Below are 23,181 nucleotides of genomic sequence, written 5' to 3' on the forward strand. Positions count from 1 at the left end.
CCATCCATCCATCCTGAGGTGTTTTAGATCCAAGGATGAGAATACCAGCTGTAGAGCTGAAACCCTAATCTTTGAAATTCTGAAAATGATTTTTAGTAAGTGTGCTGTTGCAAATTAGCAATTATGATAACTTCTACTTATATGATACTTTAAAGCAGAGGTTCCGAAACTTATCTGGCCTACTGCCCCCCTTTTAAAAAAATTATTCAGCGACCACCCCCCCCCCCAGAAGTCTCTATAACCCTTTAATGGTTTTTTGAAATCTGCATCATTTAGAGGAAGAGTACTCAGATTCCTCTAGGATAGAAACAGAAACAGAGACTAAAACTCAAAGTGTGCAAGTGAATTTACAGTAAAGAAGAAGAGTAAGTTTTAAGCGGATTTCAGTAAAAGGCTATAAACGGGCATCAAAATCAACATTATAATTATGCGCATAATTATGGACTCATTGACATGACCTACTAGAAGTTGGATTGAACTTCCAAACTAAATATGCTTGGGTTAGAAAGTTGATTTTTATGCCGCCAAAAACCTAGATCTCCTATGTTGTTGAATCATTGATGTGATAGAAGAAGCAGGCATCAACCTTGGGGACCATCTAGACAATTGCTGATTAACTTTATTGATCAACTATTACTATGAGGGTGACATCAAAAAATACGATAGCCCAGTGGCTCAGTATCTTTCTGAGCATGGGTATCCAGTCCCTCAGCTTAGCCGAGATGACACTACAGACCGTGGTCAGTTTCTTGATGCAAACGATCAAAACCCGCAACAGGCCATGCAGGCAGTCCCACAAAGAGAATTCACCAAAGGGAGAAAAGATTTCTTCATTTCTTTCTGTAGTCTCTTCCTCCCAAAGCTTGTCGTGGGAAAACAAGCTTGCTTGGAAAAGGTAATGCACCAAATCCCAGTTCACTCTGAGCAAGGCCTTGCAGAGTGTTTTCACAAAATCGGGCTTCCTCAGCTTCCATGAAAATAATATTTACCATCATGCGACCGAGTTTCCTTCTCAAGTTTGTCATCATTCATCAGGGAATCCATCAACAGGCAGGGCATGATGCCTCAGACTCAATCATTGCTACATTGGCTGCCCAGGCCTGCTTTGCCAGTTTATTAATAGTCAAGACTTTTCCGGACCATATTCTACTACATACAAAGGACAGAGTTGAGTTATAGAATTGAGTTATACTCTTTGGCTCGAGGCAGGGGCCTCCAAAATGAACTAGATGGCTTCCAACATGCTGTAAGAGGGAGAAGACACGAAAGACATGAAACTTACACCCCCTACGCCAGACTTTTGAATCCTGCCAGAGTGAATCACTTAGATCTACTTGATAAACTTAAAAGTGCAGTCAGCCCCCAAATTGACAGGAGAACATGAAAAAAGCCTATCTCTAATTCAACAAAACATCGATGTACTAGAGGAGACCACAATACACCCTGAATCAGAATTCCAGTTGATTAGACCTGCAAGTATCAATACATCTATTTCTTTGGTGATATCATTCAAGCCACCATTCACAAATTTCCAATTATTAACACCTCTATCCCTGAAAAGTTATTCTACCCTCCAAGTGGCAGGAGCCAAAGAAGAAGGAATACTTCTGAGCCCAACTGACCTTCAGGGAAGAGCCCTCTCAATTAGCAGGTATTCTGGAAGACCAAATAGAGTTCACAAATTGTGAGTAAGAGAAAGATACTGATGCTATTATGGATCTTGAGAACTCTGGAGGTGCTCTGCCACCTGACATTCCTCCTGAACCTAAAAACCTACATACCTCCCAACAACAGCATTCTCCACGGCCCCAACCTCCCCCCGGACCAACAAGTCAAGACTCTATCAAGCTGGAGTCAACAGCAAAATTTCTGATCTATGTAGAAGCACTACGTCATTATAATGAAACTGGCAAAGCCCTATACTATTTTCATTGGTAAGCCTTTGGTATTCCCTGACATGATGATATCAGATGAGCTCTGGAAAGAAGTCTACCCAGCCCAGGATGGCACTCCAGCATTGTGCCAGTGACTACAGGACCTGTGTCAAACGATCTTCATTATAAGGCCCTTATAGAAGGTCCCCAGAATACTTAATAAAGAAAAAAAAGTGACGCATATCAAATTTAATAAGTTATTGTAAATTTGTGGGTTTTCTCCTGCATTGAAATTTTGATGACACGGTATTGCATCATGTAACTGTATAGTATCGTATTGTAAACAAGTCATTACATGCACATATTCCTGCTGATACGTGCTGGACTTCCCGATAATGCATGACACACTCACCTGCGAACACTTGCTTGTTAAGACCTATTGGTGGTCTTGACCTCTGACTAGTTATAATTTGCATTTTGCGTGTTTATTTAGAAAATAATATAATCACTACGATTTTAACTCCGTTACACAACAGATAAAACATGTACGAAACGGTTTTTCAAAATTTCCTTCTTTATCTTATTTTTATTCAGTGCCCCCTCAATTGCACCTAATGCTACCACTGCTCCCTTGTATCTGTCCAGTGGCCCCCCCCACCCCAGGGGTGGTATTGCCCACTTTGGGAACCTCTGCAAAAATTTAAAGTTTAAATCTGTGAATCAGAAAATAAAATTCAGGGGCAGTTAGGTGGTGCATTGAGTAGAGCACCAGCCTTGGAGTCAGGAGAACCTGAGTTCAAATCTGGCCTCAGATACTTGACACATGTACTAGCTGTGTGACCTTGGGCAAATCACTTAACCCCAATTGCCCAGCCTTCCCCCCTCCAAAAAAAAAAAAAAAAGAAAAGAAAATTCAGAAAATGTTGCAAAGGAAGATAAATAATGAGGACAAAACAAGGGAAACTTCTTGGAAAAGAGAAGAGCAAAAGGGTATTACTTAAGAGCTTGGAGCCAAGCATGGTGATAGCTAGGAATATGGAAGTGTACCACCATGCTTGATTCCAAGCTCTTAAGTAATACCCTTTTGCTCTTCTTTTTTCCAAGAAGTTTCCCTTGTTTTTCCTCATCCAGCTGGAGCATAGTTAGATATTTACACTGAATTTGGCATTAAATTGGTGAACCCCTGGGAGTGGAGGGCAGGGACCACTAGGTTGCCTGAGGGGCGAACCAACTGAGGTCAGAAATGGAAGTTCCTGTGCTGATCAGTAGTGGGATTGGCCTTGTGAGTAGCCCCTGCACTTGAGTATGACATTTAAAAAGAGACAGACTGCTCCACCTAGCTTCCCCGATATAAAATTTTTAAAAAATACATTTTATTTTTTCCCAATTGCATGTAAAAATAGTTTTTAACATTTGTTTTTTAAAATCTTGAGTTCCAAATTCTCTCCTAACCTCCCCTCCTGAGACAGTTAGCAATTTGATATAGGTTATATATGTGCAATCATGAGAAACATGCTTCCAAAAAACAGACCGAGACAAAAAACACACACAAAAATAAAATAAGAAATAGTATGCTTTGATCTGCATTCAGACTCCATCAGTTCTTCTTCCGGATGTGGATAGCATTTTTCTCTATGTAAAATTTTTAAATAAAATCCTAGCAAAAAAGACCTTAGCAAAATATTTAAAAAGTCATTATGATCAAGTTGGACTTATACCAGAGATATAAGGGTGATCTAAAATTAGGGAATCAATTAGCATTCTCAAATTAAAAACTACTTTAAACAGCATGACTATATCAATAGATGGCGTTCAAATCCAACCCTAGACATCTACTTGCTGTGTTATCCAGGTTGAGTCACTTAATCTCTGCCTCAGTTTCCTAAAGTGTAAAATGTGGACAATAATAGCACCTGTCTTCCAGGGGTGCTATGAGGATCACATGAGGTCATATTTGTAAAGCGCTTAGCATGGCATCTAGTGCATAGTAGGTACTATATATAAATATTAGCTATTAGTTTTAGTGTTTTAAGACTTGAGAAAGTACAGTACTAATTAATGTTGAAAAAAGAAAGACCATTTTAAATAGTATTGATATAGTCAACATCTTATGTTATATACCACAATAAACTCAAAATTGTAGCTAGGGGAGAAAATTCTTAACCAACCCAAGGGATAGAGTTCATCACAAAAGGTAAAATAGGTGATCTCTTTCATAAAATTAAAAACCTTTTGCACGAAAACAAAATCAATGCAGTTAGAATAAAAAGAAAAAGTACTGGGGGTGGGGCGGACTATTTCCATCAGATATCTCTGATAAGGGTGGGTTCACTACCCAAGATATATAGTGAATTGCAGATACATAAGACAAAAAGCCAAAAAAAGAAGTGGGTAAAAGATAAGAAATGGTCAAAAGAATAGGAAAGATTGCTCCAAATCACTCATAATTTTAAAAAAAATGCACTTTGAAATAATGCTGAGGTGTCGCTTCACATCCAGCAAGTTGGCCAAGATGGTGGAAGAGGGGAATAATTTCTGTTGGAGGGATGGCAGAAAACCAGGCACACTAATATAATGTTTGCTGGTGTTGTGAATTGGTCTAATCATTCTGGAAAGCAATTAAGAATAGCACTAAAAAGAAAAAATCAATTCATTGCTTTCACCCGGAAATCGCTGCTTGATGACTTCCCCAAAGAAGTTAAAAATAAAAAGAAAGACTTTGTACACAGTAAAATATCCTTAGCAACTCCGGGGTAGAAATAATTGGAAATAAAATGTTGGGAAAATCACTAATAAATTGTGATGTATGGATGCAATGTAACCAATGAGTGCCTGTTAAGCATCTACTACAGTGTTGTCCAAAATGCCCGCATGCAGCCCACAGTGTAATTTATGCTGCCCACCTACAAGCATAGAAATTTACATAAATGCTTTAGTAAAGGAAGCTGAGCTACTGCAGAGCTCTCACTAAAATGGCAAACCAAAATATATTGTCTATCATTTCAATAAAAACCTAAGGTTGGACAGCCCTGATCTACTATATTCTGGACACTGTCCTAGGCACCAGGAATAGAAATACAAAGAATGAAATACTCCTTATTCCTAGAGTAAGTATAAAGAGAATAAATGCAAAATACTTAAATATAAGATAGGGGAAGATGGCACTAGCAGTGGAGATCAAGAAAGGCTTTGTGTAGAAGATGGTGCCTGAACTGAGTCTTGAAGGAAGAGTGAGACACCAGGAGACAGAGGTGAGGTGGTGGTGCATTCCAGGCCTGTTGAATAGCCAGTACAAAGGAATAAGTCAGGAAGGTGGAGTGTCATGTGTGATGAACAGAGAGAAGTTAGTTTTTCTGGATTGCAGGGTGCTAGAAGGGAGTCATGTACAATGAGGCTGAAAAGGTAGGTTAGGGCCTGGTTATAAAAGTCTTAAAAGTGCCAAAAGGAAGAGTTTAAATTTGTTCCACTAGGGAGCCATTGGTATGTTTTGAGTAAAGGTAGTTATATAGTTAGATCTGTATTTGGATCATTTTGGCAGCTTGGGAAGGATGTACTGGAGCAGGAAGAGATGAAGCAGGGAAAATTTTTAGAAAGTTGTTGAAATAATCTAGGTGAGAGGTGATGAAGGCCTGAGCTAAGATAGTAGCTGGATGGATAGAGAAAAGGGTTCTGATGGGAGAAATGCAGAGGTAGAAACAGCAAGACTTAGAAACTGTTGTTTGTAAGAGATGGAGAGCGAAGAGTTGAGAAAAATTCCAAGGTTATAAACTTGTGAAACCAGAGAAATGTTTGTGTCTTTGACAGAACTAGGGAAATGTGGAAGAGGGAAGTATTTGGGGGGAAAGATGAGTTCTGTTTTGGACATGTTGAGTTGAGATGGCTCTGAAACATTCAGTTGGAAATATCCAATGGGCTCTTGGTGATAGAAGACTCATGGAGGAGGGCAGCTAGGTGGCGCAGTGAGTAGAGCACCGGCTGTGGAGTCAGGAAGACCTGAGTTCAACTTTGGCCTCAGACACTTGACACACTTTACTAGCTGTGTGTCCTTGGGCAAGTCACTAAACCCCAATTTCCTTCCCTTCCCCCCTCCAAAAAAACAGAAGATTCACTGAGGGGTAGAGTGGAGGAGATGTTTGTGTGTGGAATATATAAATCTATCATTTCATAGAGATTATAATGAAAACCATGGAAGCTGATGAGGTAACCAAGAGAAAGAGTATGTATAGATAGATGAGGGTCCAGGACAGAGCCATGAGGAACTCCCCAGATTGGGATTTGATAAACCAGATGGTAAACCAGCAAAGGAGATTGAGAAGGAGCAGTCACATAGAAGGAGAACCAGTGTCACAAATAAAAAAAAAACAAAACAGGGAGGAAAAGGTGTGATAGCCTCAAATGGATTATGTTAAGAAGGCTGAGCTGTGAGGAAAGACCACCCAACTTTTTCAATTACAAGATTGCTGATCACTTGTAGAAAGCAACTGCAGTAAGTGATGAAGTCAGCAGACAGACTGCAAAGAATTAAGGAGCGAGTTGAGGAGAGGACATGGATGCAAAAGTGTGGGAGTTTGGCTGAGAAGAATAGTATGAGATTGAGAGGATGGTAGGGCCTCGTAAAGGTTTAAGGTTGGGGGAGATGGACAGTTTAAAGGCTGTAGGGAAGGAACCAGTAGATAGGGAGAAGTTGAAGAATGGGGAGGGAGGTAACTGAGGTTGCAACTTACTACATAAAATTAGCAAAACACTACTGCACTCATAAGAAATGAGACAGGAAGAATTCTGAGAAGTATAAGAAGACTTGCATGAGCAAAGTGAGCAGAACCAGGAAAACACAAACACCAAGAGTACAATGATGTAAGTGGGAGGAACAAAAAAAAAAAAAGAGACTGAATGGTATGTAATTATAATGATCAAGCTTAGTCCTGTAGAAGAATTAATAAAATGTACCTCCCTCCTCACTTTGCAGAAGTGAAGGATTATGGATGTAAAATATTGTACATCGTATCAGATATAGTTAATATGTTGATTGTTTTTGCTGAAATGCTTGTTTTCTTCTTTCATTCTTAAAATCTTTGTTACGAGAGGGAAAGATATTTAGAAGTTTAAGTGGTAAAAAAAAATAAAGACATTAGCAAAAATAAGATTTAAAGAAATTATTAAAAATGATTCCTGGTCATGGTGCTGCACAGCAGCAACAACAACTATAATTGGGTTTTAAATTTGCAGTTAATTACATACATTATCTGTTTTGAGCCTCGCAACAACCTGGAGGTAGATACTAGAGCTATTTTACAGATAAAGAAACTGAGACTAAGAGGGGTTAAGTGACCTGAACATGGTCACACTATAGATAAATGCCAAAGGCAGGTTATGAACCCAGTTTCTCCTCGCTCCCAGATCCAGCTTGCTTTCTGTTGTGCTATGATGCCTCTCTGCCGGGAGCATGTGGTTGTCATCTAAAATATTGCTCAGCCCTTTTGTGGTAGCAATGAACTAAAAACAAAGCAAGCATCCATCCATCGACTAGTGAGGATTTGACAAATTGTGATGCATGAATGTAAGGAAGCATTACTGTGCCCTTAAGAAGAGTATGAAGAATTCAGAGAAGCAAGGGAAGACACATCAAATGATACAGAATGACTTAAGAAGAGCTGGGAAAACAGATATGTAATGGTTATGACCGTATAAATAGAACAAAAAAGGCTGAATACTCTGTAATTATAACGGTCAAACTTGGGTCTAGGGAAGAATTAAGAAAATTCATGTCCCTCCCCTCTGTGTAGGGGTTGCGGAACTATGGGTATTTGGCAATGGGAACTATGGGAATATTGCATATTCTGTCATCTATAGCTAACATGTTGATTAATTTCACTCAGCTGATTTTTTCTTTTTATTTTATAAACTTTGTCATATAAAGGTCAGGTCATGTAAGGTAGGGGAGGAGGGAGGAGGATTATGTTCAGAAACTAAGGCGATGTAAGAACAAAAGATATCAATAAAAATAAATTTTAAAAATAAAATGTACCTTTGCCTCATTATGTTGAAAATCAGCTTTAAGACCAAAACATAGAAATGACAATTGTTATATTGCTATATTAGTGGCAGCTAGGCATGACAGTGGGCCTGGAATCAGGAAGACCTGAGTTTATCTCCAGTCTCAGGCACTTTACTCTTTGTGACCCTGGGCAAGTCATTCAACCTCTGTTTGCCTCAGCTTCCACATCTATAAAAAGAGGATAATAATAGTGCCTGTCTCCCAGAGTTTTTGTGATCAAATGAGATAATAATTGTAAAGCACTTAGCACAGTGCCTGGCACATCATAAGCCCCTATATAAATGTTATTATTATTATTATTATTAAATATATATAAGTAAAATGGGTCAGAAGAGTGTTAGCCATAGAAGGAATGGTAGGTTAAAGGTCCCTTGAATGTTTGTGGTATGTGGTTGCACCAAAGTGGGCATCTGTGTGCTGAATAGGGTGCTTACTTAGAGGAGAAGCTAGTGGTTCCAGACTGGACTTCCTGGTATAATTGATTGTACCTTGCTGGGATCTACATATTCCTGGATTTGATTCTTTAGCTTTGGAGGCTTAGAAACAGTGATCAGTCAGTGGTGAATCAAATCACAAACCAAACTCATAGGAAACTGGCTGATCAATCACTGTGTTGTTCAGTCACGTCCCCGCTTGTGGTTTACTGGAGTGGTTTGCCACTTCCTTCTCCAGCTCATTTTACAGATGAGGAAATAGCGGCCCAAAGAGGTTAAATCATTGTCCAGGGTCATACAGCCTACAAGTATCTGACACACTGTTTAAACCCTGGTCTTCTTGACTTCGAATCCAAGGTCCTATCCATTATGACACACTGCCTCTCCCCAAATTCAGATCTATCTAACATGACCTGGTTGATCTGTTACCCTTTTATACGGGGATATTTCTGTGGAAATAGCTAGTCATCTACAATCATTCTCCCCATAGCAATTTTTGATAAACACTGAATAATCTTTTGCTTTGATTTTTTATTTTCAACATTCTTTATCAGTCACCAAAAATATGTCTGCCACTAATAGCATTTCTTCACAACAGATATTTTACCACTCATTAAATTACTTCCTTCTCACAAGAGTTACAGTTCAGTAACTTGCTGAAGGTATTTTCCATAGGCTCTCTTGATAATCGGGAAATATAAAATCACCAGATCTCAGATAGGGAAGGGATCCCAGAAGCCATGCAGTTTAAGCTGTACAAACAAAATCCCCTCCTACAACGCAATGGACAATTAGTCATCCGGCTATTGTCTGAACACCTCTGGTGAGGAGCAACCCAATGCTGCCGACTAAGGTAATTCATACTAGTTCTGGATGGCTTTTATAATTAGTAATTTTCCTGTTATGTGGACCCCAAATATACCTCTAAAAACCCTTCTTCCAGATGACAGCCCTTCAAATGGTTGTAGTCATTATGTTCCTCATCTTTTCTTTTCTAGTAATTTGGTGATCTTGAACAATGCAGTTGGCATCTCTAGACTTATGTGTAAAAGTCAGTCAGTCAGCAAGCATTAATTAGGCCCTTACTATGTGCCAGGTACCATGCTAAGTGCTAGGATTACAAATATAGTCTGTCCTTGACTTCCAGGGAGGTAACATTCCTAGAAAATGGTGCAGAAGTTAAAAATGCAAATGTTGATACATTGAACCTATGGAAAATAGGGAGTTAGTCTCCCACAACCACTCAAAACTGTAATTTTTTTTTTTTTTGCAGGGGGAAGGCAGGGCAATTGGGGTTAAGCGACTTGCCCAAAGTCACACAGCTAGTAAGTGTGTGAAGTGTCTGAGGCCAGATTTACTTTTCATAACACATGAAATCTACAATAACATCAATACTATTCAGCAAATAAAATCCTTAAAAACTAAAACTTTTTTTTAACGTGAATCTTACCTTCCACTATGTCAGATGGCAATGTGAGGGCGTTTGTCTGTACATTATACTGCTGTAAACCCCTCTACCTTGATCACCCTCTGAAGACCAAAGGAGAAGTTGCTGGGACTTGAGTTGCCACTTTCGAAAGATGCCAAGACTGGCAATGTTTTGAACTCACGTCTGACATTCTGTCCTTCGTGGCTGGTGAATAGCATTGGAGATTATGAAGGATGCACCAACTTGAAATAACCTGTGAGCAACATCTGCTTTGTGTACTCTTTGAGATCCTTAAGGATCTCGGAGTATGTGGGAGCACAGCACAGGCAAGTTGATGTTTTAACCTCGATGTTGCAATTGATGATGGAATTAGTAGATGATTGATTATTGGAAACTGTAAGTGGCACAGTCTTGGGGGCTCATTTGCCATCATTATCTTCACTGCCCTGAAGACTTTCCTGAGCCACTACATCTAACTCCTCATTGGTCAGCTCCCGGTTACTCCTGCTGGATGTCAGAGACATCTTCCTCTCCCTTATCTTCAAACCCTTCACCTCCAGTGATGTGTGCTAGATGCATGATTGCTTGAACATTCCACTTCACTGCTTCATCAACACATTTAAAGCCTTCAAATTCTTAGCCACACTTTTTTCTAGCAATTGTTCAAGGCAGTCTGTGAAACATTTCCCCAGTCTACATTAATATAGTCATTGACTTGAAGCACAGTGACAGATTTCCAGAAATCCATCATGGTGGTTTCTAGGTTCACTTCCAAGTAGTCATAGGCATTGTGGTAGATTTCCCTGGTAGAATAGGACTTGAAGACTTTTATGATTTCCTGGTCCATAGGCTGGATCAAAGATGTGGTGTTCTGTGGCATTAAAACAACTTCTACATTTTCGTGGGCATTTTCCAGCTGCTCATGAATATGAACTGGTTCATTGTCGAGTATTAAAAGAACCCTGAATGCAAAGTTCTTTCCCTGCAGATATCATTCTACCTCCAGAATGAAGCAGTTGTTGAACCAGTCCCAGAAGATCTCTGTAGTTACCCATGCTTTTCCAGCCCCAATGCCCTGGCATTCTGGCTTTGTTTTCCATTTCAAAACCCTGGGATTTGGGGCTTGGTAGATCATCAGTGGCTTACAATTGAAGTCATCACTGGCATTGGTTCACAAGAGTAGGATCTAATGCTCCTTAAAAGCCTTGAACCCAGGGGTTTTGGAGATGGTTTTTGTTGTGTATGTGTGCTTTCCTATTGATTTCATAAACAGACCAGTCTCAATAGCATTAAACACTTGTTCTGATAGGTAACCTTTTTTTCAATCAACCTGTTCAACATGTTCTGAAACTTGGCCGTAGCCGTAGCCTCAGCAGAACCAGAAAGTTTCACATTTAAAAAAAAAAACAACAAACATCGTAACTTAAAACGATAAACCTACCCTTGGCTAGCTGCAAAAAGCTTCACATTTTCTGGCCCTTATATAAATCTGTTGGCCTTCAAGTGGATGGTTGCTGTATCAACCACACTTTTTTGTTCTTCTACCTTCTCATTTACCCACAGACTTAGCCTCTTTTCCATTTTTTTTAGTTCCCTCATTCCAAACTTGAGAGGTTACTTTAGCACTCTTTGGAGCAGATTCAGGAACACTTTTATGAACATTTTCCTCCTTTTTGCAGATATAACTGATGGATCTGTTAATCCCAAACTCGCAATCGAGGGCAGCAGCAGACATTCCTGCATTTGTTTATCTAACACCTTTATTTTCTCACTAAGCCATATGATACTCATTTAATATTAACTTAGTAACCCCAATAAGAGCCAGAGGCTGAACTAATCAACCAGAAGAAGAGCCTGGACCTAACAGCTTCTTTGTTCTTTGAGCAAACTCAGAAAATACCTCTCCTATGTCCAACAAGGCCAGATCAGGCTGACTTAAGAGCATTCTTTCCTCCTGTCAGTGGCCATTAAAAATGAGACCTTTAACCTGAGAAACTATCTTGAATAATGTGAATTTTTCTTATCTTAATATTTTATAGGCATATACTATGTTATGACATGTTAATGGTAAATTAAACACAGGTTGTAATTTCAATGGACACTTTGTCAACTATCTTGACTTATTGTATTTGCAACCTACTCCATTAAGGAAAATCCTTTTCTTGTGTTATGGTTAAACATACATGGGGATCACAAAATTGAGTAACACAGGCATACTGAGTTGGGACTAAAAAAGTGTATTTAAACCTTCTCATTCCTTTGTTCAGGCAGTCAGAACTTAAGCTCTGGCTCCTTGTATGTACAAGTAAGCTAGCTCCGCTAGCTTTAAGGAAATAAACATTATGAATTTACATATCACCTAGCCTGTTGCCCTCCCTTAACCAAACTTTGAGGTTGACACGTATTACTATCTTTGCATGCTTGCTCTTAGAGCGCAGAGGACTTGTACTATGCTTTGGAGGCATAATTGCAATACAAAACTAGAGTTTTTAAAGGCAAACAATGAAAACACGCAATGAATGAGCAGGGAGTTCTTTACAACAGCAGGGTGAAGAAGACCAGGGAAGCGTCTGGTAAGTAGAATACCAAACAATCCTCAAACTTGTGTTCATTGCGCCTGTCATTTTTTTCTCTACTGTAGATATCTGTGTGAGCTTGTCAATGCGAAAGTGAAAATGAGGTTACTAATAAAATCACACCTGTGCTTGAAGTCCTAAAAATTAAATGTATAAATGTTGAAGATTAACTGTATAAGCAAAAGAAAAAAAATAGACTCTGGCCTAAAGGAGCTCCTTCTAATGGATAGGACAATATATAATAGGAAGCTGAAAAGGGGAAGGAGAAGAAAGGGGAGTAGAAAGGTGACCAGCATGGGGCATGATGGAAAAAATATAGAGAAGTTCAGCCTGGTGGGAAATGACGAGATGACTGTCCTGGGTGCCCTCCTTAAATTAAAGTTCTGGAAGAAGCCCTCCAGTCGGAGGGAGGGGCCCCAGGGCAAAGGGTACTTCCAAAGTATGAATTACAGGGCTGAAGTGATCTTCCAAGAAAATGTTTCTGGGGGCATAATGGAGAAATCCTGAGGAGTACAGCCTAGCGGTGAAGAGGTTTGGAGTTGAGGGGTGCTCGACACCCAAAGTACCAACACACCGGGTCCTGCCGAAAGAATTCGACTCAAGCTTTCTCAGCCAAGGGAAAAGACAAAGTTTATTAAGAGTTAGCCAAATAGGCCTGCCCCAAGAGATCCCACCCCTTGTGACACCTGTAACAAAAGCGGGCCAGATCAATCTGAGCTAGATTGGATCTGAGTACCTTCATGGAGGCAAGATGGAGATTATATACACAAAGATTGTGGGAGGGATTGAGGGGTGGTCTGGGGTGACTAGAGGAGGGGTTTAGGGAGGGGCTTGAGGAGGAGTCTAAGGAGGAGCTTGATGGGACTGAGATGAGGTCAGACTCCAGGGTAGGAAATAGCTGAAGGCTACATGGAGACATACAGACAATAGAGGGCTGGGGTAACGGAGCTAGGGTATAGATATTTTGATCAGGATTAAGTGTGGGGAAACAGCTGGACAATAGAGGGCTAGGCTAGGCAGAGACTTGGGCCCAATGATAATGCAAAGCCCGTGGCCTTAGGGGAAGGCCAGATCTAGTAGGAAGACTCAAGGAGAGTTCAAGGGGCTCCCAGAGACTGTATTCCAGGTTCAGGGGTTCCCAGAGATTGTGCCCTCATCAGTGGGAAAGTTTCCTCATTTGCAAAATGAAGAGGATAGATTAGAAGATTTATGGTCTATGATCCTATCGCTTTAAAATCAATTTTCCATTAAGCATTCTTTAAAGTCAATTTTTTAAAATGCATGCCATGACATTTTATTATACCATGTTTCTTTTTTATTCTCTCCTAGGACAGTTGTTTTGAAAAATAAAAATTTCAAATGACATAATTGATAATATTTAATGCCTTCCATCATCCTGATTGCTTGTGTGTGGAATGAGTGAAGACCTCTCATAAAAGGGAACAAATTAAATAAATAGAAATAAGTAGGACAGTGAGTCCCATTTCTCTACTTAGATATTTTCCTTTCTGTAAAGCCATTTCTCTACTTAGATGTTTTCCCCTCCATAAGCTAAGCTAGTGACTGTAAGGCCCCCGAGGTTAGAATAGGACACAGGATGCTCATATCCTGTGTATTTACCTAATAGGGAGAGGCCTGAAAGAAAGAGGGTTGAGGTGAATAAGTCAGCAACCATAAAATCCTCTGAAAGTAAGGATAGGACACAGGATGCTCACCCTCTGTGTATTAACCCCAGGATAAGGGACCCTCAGCTCAGCAGAAAAATGGATGAAAAGCCGGAAAGCCAGGTGCAATGTAGACGTGCAAGACCAGTTAGGTATGAATGATGGGAGACAAGGTGTAAGGGTGTTGGGGATATCCGTCACAGATGTAAGGGTTATGGGAAAGGCTAGTTTGCCACAGATGTGAAGATGAAGTAACCAACAACTGGCTTCTGCCTGTCACGGATAACCAAACCATTTGTTCATTGTCATTGTCATTAAGATAGATTTATCACTTCAGATTGATTGGAGAATGGGATAAGAATGGTGGGAAGGTTATATCCGTCACCTGCTTGTCAAAAATAACCATACTGTTTGTTCCTTGCCATTGTCCCTAGGATAGATTTATCGCATCCAGATTGTACCCTCAAAGCTTACATCTGCAAGCTGAGAGGAAGGAAGTTGGGAGGGGGAATTGCGGTTAGGGACCTATATAAACACCCCAATTTTCTGTGTCCAGCGCGCTCTGACACTGAGAGAACCCTGGTGCTCTTGGTGTCCGAGTTGCCCTTTCCCGTGGGATCGTAATAAATTTTCCTTTCTACTTTCACCTTGAGATGCCTCTGTTTTTAATTCTTGGATTCGTAAAATCCATCACAAACACTTGTCCACTGTCTTAATTTCTTCATTGCTTTGTTCTTATCTACTCCCTAATTTGTCCTCTCAGATGCTTTCTGACTCTCAACCATCAGCTTGGAGGTAAATTCCCTTTACCTTTCATTCCAGGTCTCTGACTTGCCTATCCTGCTTCTAACCTCCAGTCCCTTTCCTCTGTGACCCTACTACTTATCTCTCACAGTCTTGGAGGACATGGATTTGTACATTGTTTTGGAGAAAATGGGTACTGGAAGTTGGAGAACCAGGAAGAAAGGGACTACCAAATATTGTATATGTGTTGGTGGAATGTAGAAAAGGAGGAATTAGTCAGACTCAGGTGATATTGAGGAGAATGAAGAAATTATATTGTGGTGCTGGAGAAATCAGTTATTGCTAAGGAGACCCCTGCCCCACAGCCCCTGAGAAAACCCCAGTTTGCATAAGAAAGAATGGACTCAGACCTATTGGCATTTAGCAAATGTCCCTGGGGCTCCTCCAAGGAATGTCAATAGATAAGATTATCCCTCTTAATGATAACCTGTCAGAATCTTTGATCTGTCAGGACCTTTGTTCCTGTTCCCCCAGACCACCCTGTGACCTGGCCTGTAAATTTCAAGAGATAATTAACCACTGCACCCTGTTTTTTCTGTATAAATACAACTTTTTCAGCTCTATTCATGGCCGTTCTGATTTGAGTTGAACCCCGGAACAGATGCTGGCTAATAAATTCTCCATTTAAAACTTATACTCTGTGACGTGTCTAGCTCGCTCTTGGTATAACAATATTTTGGCACTGTTTCACAGGTAACCCGGGTAAACACACAGGTAACACAGGAAGACTGCTAGCAGGTGTTCTAGCACAGGTTCACTCTTGATCCAGGCAGACAGGAAGACAGGAACAGAGACATAATAAGGGGATAAATAAGCTAACTTACATTATCCTACTATAGTCTTCTTAAGAGGGAGTCACTGATAATGGGAAGCACCAACTCCTACCCCTTCCCTACAACTCTTCTCACAGGCTCAGCAAAAATATAGTAGGAGCTACAATTCCTACAGGTCCTGTAAGCCTCAATGGCGGCTGGCTGAGGTAGGTACATGTGTTCCTTTATGCACTACCCAAATCCCCACTCACTGACCAGTGCCCACTTGATTTATAGGGCAACAGACAAAGAAGGCATCTTGCCAACATTAAGCTCACAAGTTAACTTTAGCCATATCATCGTTCAGGGCAAGTATAGCAAAGGTTACATTATGTCATCCCCATATCTCACTGTGCAAGCTTGGTGGAGATGTTTACAAGGGAAATGTTATCTAAAAAGAATAACAAAATCCTCCTTACTTGCAGGCACTGTAATGTTAATACAATTTGAAGATCATCCCTGCCCCTTAATAGGCCTGTATCACTGAAACTTCCCCATATTCCTTTCCTTCCTCCCTCCCAGAAAGCCATTCTTTATAACAAAAACTTAAAAAAAAAAAAAAAGAAAAAGAGGAAGAAAAAGAGAATTTTTTTTTACTAAAACCAATCAGTACATTAAAAAAAAATGTGCCAATAAATATGGACGTCTCCTCCATTCTCAAAAACCCCTCATTTGATCCATCCATCCCTAGTAGCTATAGTCATCCTACATCTCTTCTCCCTTTTGTGGCTAAATTCCTTGAGAAGGCTATCTATAAATAAGTGCCTCTACTTCTTTGCCCCTTACTCTCTTCTTAACTCTCTGCAGTCTAGCTTCTGACCTCATCGTTCAAATAAAACTACTCTCTACAAAGTTATCAATGATTTCTCTTTTTAAAAGATTATTTATTTTAACACTTTTTTTATGAAATTTTGAGTTCCAGATTCTCTTCTTCCCTCTCACCCCTCCCCCACCCATTGAGAAGACCAACAATATGATACCAGTTATACATGTGAAATCATGAAAAACATATTTCCATATTAGCCATATTGCAAAAAAAAATAAAGAAAGCCAGGAAAATTATACTTCAATTTGCATTCAGAGTTCATCAGTTCTCTCTCTGGAGATGGATAGCCTTTTTTCATCATGAACCTTTGGAATTGCCTAGGATAATGTATTGATCAGAGTAGCCAGGTATTTCACAGTTGATCATCAACATTGCTGTTACTGCGCACAATGATCTCTTTGTTCACTCATTCGCACCAAATTCATAAGGTCTTGCCATGTTTTTTGTTTTTTTTTTTCTGAAACCAACCCCCTCCCCTCATCATTTCTTATAGCACAATAGTGCTGCGGAACAATCACATGCTACTTGTTCAGTCATTCCTCAGTGATGGGCATTCCCTCCATTCCCAATTCTTTGCCCCCACAAAAAGAGCTGCTATAATATTTTTGTACGTATAGGTCCTTTCCTTTTTCTTTTTCTTTGATCTCTTTGGTATACACGACCTAGTAGTGGTATCGCTAGATCAAAGGGTACGCACAATTTTATACCCATTTGAGCATACTTCTAGATTGCGTACTTATTTTTTCCTCATCTCCCTCCAGCATGTGTCATTCCTGATAGGTATGAGGTGGTACTTTAGAATGTATAATTTGCTTTTTCTCTACCAAAAGTGGGGCAGCTAGGTGGTGCAGTGGATCAAGTGCCAGATGAGGAGTCAGGAAGACTCATCTTTCGAGCAGCAATCTGGCCTCAAATACTTTGTGACTCTGAGCAAGTCACAACCTCAGTTGCCTCAATTTCCTCATCTGTAAAATGAGCTGGAGAAGGAAATGGCAAACCATTCCGATATTTTTTGCCAAGAAAACCCTAAATGAGGTCATGAAGAGTTGAATACAACTGAAAAGTGACCTGAACAAAATCAATAGTGATTTAGGGCATTTTGTCATGTGACCATAGATAGCTTTTATTTCTTTTTCGAAAATTGCCTGTTCATAACCTTTTGATGGAATGGCTCTTATTTTTATAAATTTGACTCAGTTTCCTACATATTTGAAAAATGAGGCCTTTATCTGAGAAACTGCTATATTTGCTTTATTGTCTATGGTACTTTTTAGCAAATGTAGTTTTCCTAATATCTCTGAAAATCTCTTAATTGCCCAATCTAATAATTTTTTCTTCATCCTCATTCTTCTTGACCACTGTATAACCTTTGACATGGTTGATCACTCACCTCCTTCTTTTCTTCTCTCTGGGTTTCGATTTGAGCCCTCTTCAATTCTCCCTCTATGGTATTTCATTTGGTGATCTGATCGTTCCCACAGATTGATTCAGCTATCATTTCTGTGCAGAATACTGCTCAGATTTATTTGTCTAGCCCTAACTTCTCTTCCTGACCTCTGGCCTACATCTTCAACTGCTCACTGGGCATCTTCAACTGGATGTCCCTTAAATTCGGTAAGGCCAAAATATGAACTTATTATCCATCCTTATAAGCCTTCCCTCTTTGAATTTCCTTATTCCACCATTCCCCATCCCTGTCCTAGTCAGTGGGGTTCACAACCTGATTGCTATCCTAGATTCCTCATTTTTTCTTACTCGTCATTTCCAATTTTGCAGTTTGTTGCCAATTCAAGTTGATTTTTACCACTTAGCCTGCTTTTTGTAGATAAGTCTCAGTGAGTTGCCTGAGGGTCAGAGTTTTATTTAAACTATATAAATTGTATAATTTAACCAGTGAGTGACAGAGGTTGGATCTGAACTCAGGTTTTTCTAACTATGAACTTAGTGCTTTTGGTCAGCAATAGGTCTATCCAAATATCAAAGCATAACAGAATTTCTAAAAGCCACTCCACTCCAAAGGATTCCCTCTTAATCTTCTGGAGAACCCAGAGAGGTTTCTCCTTTGGACCTAATGCATTTTTTCTTTCAGGTTAGTTGATCAGGGAACTACTTTCCATAACAAACATTCTGGAATACTGAGTTGTCATAGGAATGCTCTTCTAAATCCGAATATAACTGTGTTCAAATGTCTCTAAGTACCAACTAAGTACACGAAGGGCTGAGGTTTTCCTTTGTCTACAGGAATCTACAATTTTCAAATCCTCATTCTTGATATCTGTTCCTTCCCGGGATGTTATTTTGCAATACACCTAAGTTATTTCCACAAGTACTGAGTCTGAGATCAATGTCAAAATGATGTTCCTGGCCTGAGTTCTGGTTAAGTTTTCACTGAAGGAAAATAGCATGTGTTCAGCCTCCAATAAGAAAGAATACCCAGAACATCTGTGTAAACAATCCATTCCAACATTTTGTTGTCACTGAAAATAGTGATAGCATTTATATAACACTTCAAGGTCTTTGAAGTTCTTTATCAGTATTCTCTCAATTTTTCCTTATAACAACCCTGAGAGGTAGTGCTATTATTATCCCCATCTTATAGATTAGAAAACTGAGGCTGACACTAGTTCAGTGACTTGTCTAGGGTCACATAGCTGATAAATGATTAAGGTCAAATTTGAACTCAGGTCCTTCCTTATTCCAAGTGCAGTTAGATAAAAATGATATAGAAATCCATTATAATACCTAGTTTCTTCTACGGAATTAAATATAACCAGAGCATGTCAGAATATGATGAGGAAGAGAAACTACCACTATTCCCTTGATTCCTTGAAATGTTTATGTACCTGGCATTGAAATGGCTTTTGTGCCTTCCTATAGAATTATGTTTTTCAAAAAATAGGTTTTATTGATATATTTTACTTTTTTATTGCCTAGATTTCCCTTGTGTCCCCTCTTCCTTCCCAGAATCATTTAGAAAAAATAAGGAAGAGGAAGAGAAAAGATTTCAGCAAAATTAATCAATACACTTTCAATATTATTACTACAACATATAATATGAAATTATACGTTCCGCACCTGTGGATTTCCCATATCTGCAAAAGGGCACTGGGGCAGTTAAGAGTCTCCTCTTGGGTCTCATTTGTGGCCTAGTTTGTCCTTTATAATTTCAAAATAATTATTTTTATTGTTTTGTGATTGTTGTTTTTTTTCCATTTTCATTGTTATAATCCTTACTCCATTTAGCATCAATTCATTTGAATGTCTCCATGCTTCCATGTGTCAACCTGTGGATGGCCGGAGCTGAGCAGAACAGGCTAGAGACAGGAGAGTGAGGAATCAGACAGAACTTTCAAAGTGAGGGAAATGGCTTGCAAACAAGGAGGCAGATGAGACACAAGTGCTGCCCCTGCCCCCCTGCAGGGGGTGGAGAGAAACCTGCTTTAGTGTGGCTGAACCTCGATTTATATACTTGTGGCTAGACAAAGAGTCAGTGCAGTGCAGCAACACTAGCGAGACACAACAGCAACAGTGAGGCAAGGTCGTTTAGTGACCAAAGTCCATTCATAGCAGGACTTCATGTCCCGGTCTGCTGGTGCTTGCCTGAGCTCAGGGACCATCAGTTCCAGAAGGTGAGCACAAAGGATTGTTGTTATGCCAAGCCCAGGGCACAGCTTCCTTGCTAGGCCTTAGCTCTGGAAAACAGAGTGTCTCCTAATATCTGGACATGTCCCCCTTTTGGCCAAAGGGAGGGGGTTTGAAAGAACCCCTACCCTTCCAGTCAGTAAAGATGAGGCAGTTGGGCCAGGACAAGATGTTGAGTTGAATAGCTCTTGTCTAATCATTGTTTGCTTGCAAGCAGAAAAGAGGGGAAGGCCAAAAATGTAGAGGGAGAAAATGCCAACACATGCTTGAACCAGGGCCTTGGTGGCTGGGCACATAACAAAAGGGAAGAGGAAAAAAAAAAACCAGGACAGTATATACAGCTCTCATCTGGAATCTTGGGACAGCTGTCTCATCTAGATGTTGGCTGTTTCTGGGTCTGTACTAGACAAACCTTGAGGTCCCTGGAGGATTCTGTCATCCACTCAGGAGCAGGGGATTTCTTCAGATGATCCAGGAGTCCACACTCACAAGTTTGGCAGTTGTGTGAGTAGTCAGAAGGACCTAGTAGGGGCCCTTAGCTTGAGGCATACAATTGTGAGAAAATTCCCTGCATCAGTCTTTGGATCTTAGTTTCTGGTCAGCATCCTTGGTTAAAGGTCTCTAAAAAAGCACAGAGATGGTCCGGTTTCCCAGCCGTGTAGAGCTAGTTTCAAACAATGTAATAATTTTTACAACTCCCACAATTGCATAATTACATTAAGTTGGGTCACATGAAAGTCACATTATGGATCATACTACTTAGAGGGCTCACAATGGACTAGTTGTGAGAAGGGAGATTTACATGTCACCAAAGTAACCAAGAACTTACACTTAACTTAAACATAACTTCAACATAAACCATGCAAAGCAATACAATAATTATCGCCACAGTTAGCTAACATCAAGTCTCCTTGTATCCTAGTAACCCATTCTCAATATCCATTTAATCAGTACATTTTGACTCCCGAATGTTTCATGTAGTTATCTGCTTCCTGGATATCTTTTCTTGGACACTAGGCTTTATTCTCAGGACAGCTGGAAAGGAGGCTCTACTTCTCTGGTTCCAAATCTAGAGGTTCCTAGATAATTCTAACTTATATAATTTAGTACAATCACTTAAATTTAGTTCTTCAATCTTGAAACTTCAGAGAATTTCAGTTTATATACCATTTACTGTTTCTATCCTTACCTAAATCCTGTACCTGATATAAGAATCTTTAAAAAATTTATGAGGATCCAACCATGAAATGAACTCTTCTGCCATTTAAAATTATCAGACAGATACTTCAATAATGGTGAAATAATTTCACTTTCTTCACCATTATCCATACAATCTATGTGTAAAATCTTAATCCAATTTTGAGAACTTATTACTAAAACATATTCAAAGCCTTCCATGACAGATAAATTTAGAAGGCTTTCTCAAAATTTACTATTCCATTTATTTAGAAAGCTTTTATATTACATCTTTGTCTTATTACTTCATCTAATCATTTCCCCTTTAGAAGGATATCATCCCTATATTATAATTTAACCACAAATACAGGTTAAATTGTAAGATGTTCATACTTGCATCCGATTATAGTAACTCAGAAGTGTTCCCAGTATCAATCTATCATTTAATAGATTTAGTATTATACTTATAAAACTTCTTGAATGTAGAAATTTCCTATAAAAGGAAAATGAGGGACATGGTTATAACAATGTCATATATCATAACAAGGGGGAAACTCCCTTAACTCTGTATGATTCCAGGCATGAGTCCTATCTGACAGCCAATCATGTAGCTACAGGGTGTTAAAAGGAAAGATCAGGATTAACTAGGTGAGAAAATTTCCTTTTCAGAAAGGAAATAGCACAATGGATCCTACCTTGGGCCATGCCAAAGTCGTTCCCCAAAACTTTTCCCAGGCACAGACATCCACCTTTAGCAGTTCTCAGACTGCAACCCATGCCATTTTGTACTCTTGTCTTCATGATAATTCAGATAACCATTCCTGTAATCAAAGCTCAGGACAATAGTAAATTATAGTCACAAGATGTTTTACCTTAACTAGCAGAATTTCACTAACCTTTACCTATAAATTAAAACTACTCATATTCTGGGGCTTCAGACATACAGCAAATACCTGACAGTTGATTCATCATCAATATGTTGAAGCCACATCTTTAAACCTCCCTAAACACTTACATAATAGCCAAGATTTTCAGAGGAATATCTGCTTTTATATTTTATTATGTCTTAAAACAAAATATACCTTATTAAATATTTAATAGTTTTCAAATATCTATTTTTAGCACATCCTTTTAAAAGCCCAATTAATATGTAACAGCATCCAGATTACAACGTTGTATTGTCTCACAGCACTTCTGTTACAATGGTCTCTCAAATTTCACAATATAAGAGAATTTAGAAATACAATAATAACATAAACAATATCATGTGTCCAAAATATGAAACAAAACTTCATATTATATCAATTGCATTTCCAAATTATCCCATATGAAAATCATTAATCTAATTACCTTTGGAATTTTAAAACCACTTTAGAGTTATCAGGTATGGAACGATTACACTCAATTAAAGAAATAATAACGTAGTGTTTAGCATATGCCAGTCACTGTGTTAAGCACTTTATAATCATCATATTATTTTGATCATCACAACTCTAGGAGGTGAGTACCATTATTATTTTTCCCTTTAGAGATCAGGAAACTGGGACAAGCAGGGATAAGATAAGTTACCTAAGATTACACAGGTAATATTTCTGCAACTGGAATATAACTCAAGTTCCTCTACATTTTTCCAGCATTTTTTTCAACACCTTCATTTTAGAATCTGATCTAAGATCATCAAGGAAAGGTTAACAAGAGGTGGCTATAAGGTGCAAACCTTTTACCTATTTTTTTCTTTCTTCACTCTGGGATTATTTCTAAACTAGATGCCTTCCTTCATTGCCCTAGAACAATGAGGCTGTTAATTGTGCTATTTACTTTTAACTTTTATAAAATTTAATCCTTATTTTTCCTTAAAACAAATTCTACTGAGTGGTATCCCAAAATTT

This window comes from Trichosurus vulpecula, chromosome 5, assembly GCF_011100635.1.
Source record: "Trichosurus vulpecula isolate mTriVul1 chromosome 5, mTriVul1.pri, whole genome shotgun sequence".
NCBI classification, from domain to species: Eukaryota; Metazoa; Chordata; class Mammalia; order Diprotodontia; family Phalangeridae; genus Trichosurus; species Trichosurus vulpecula.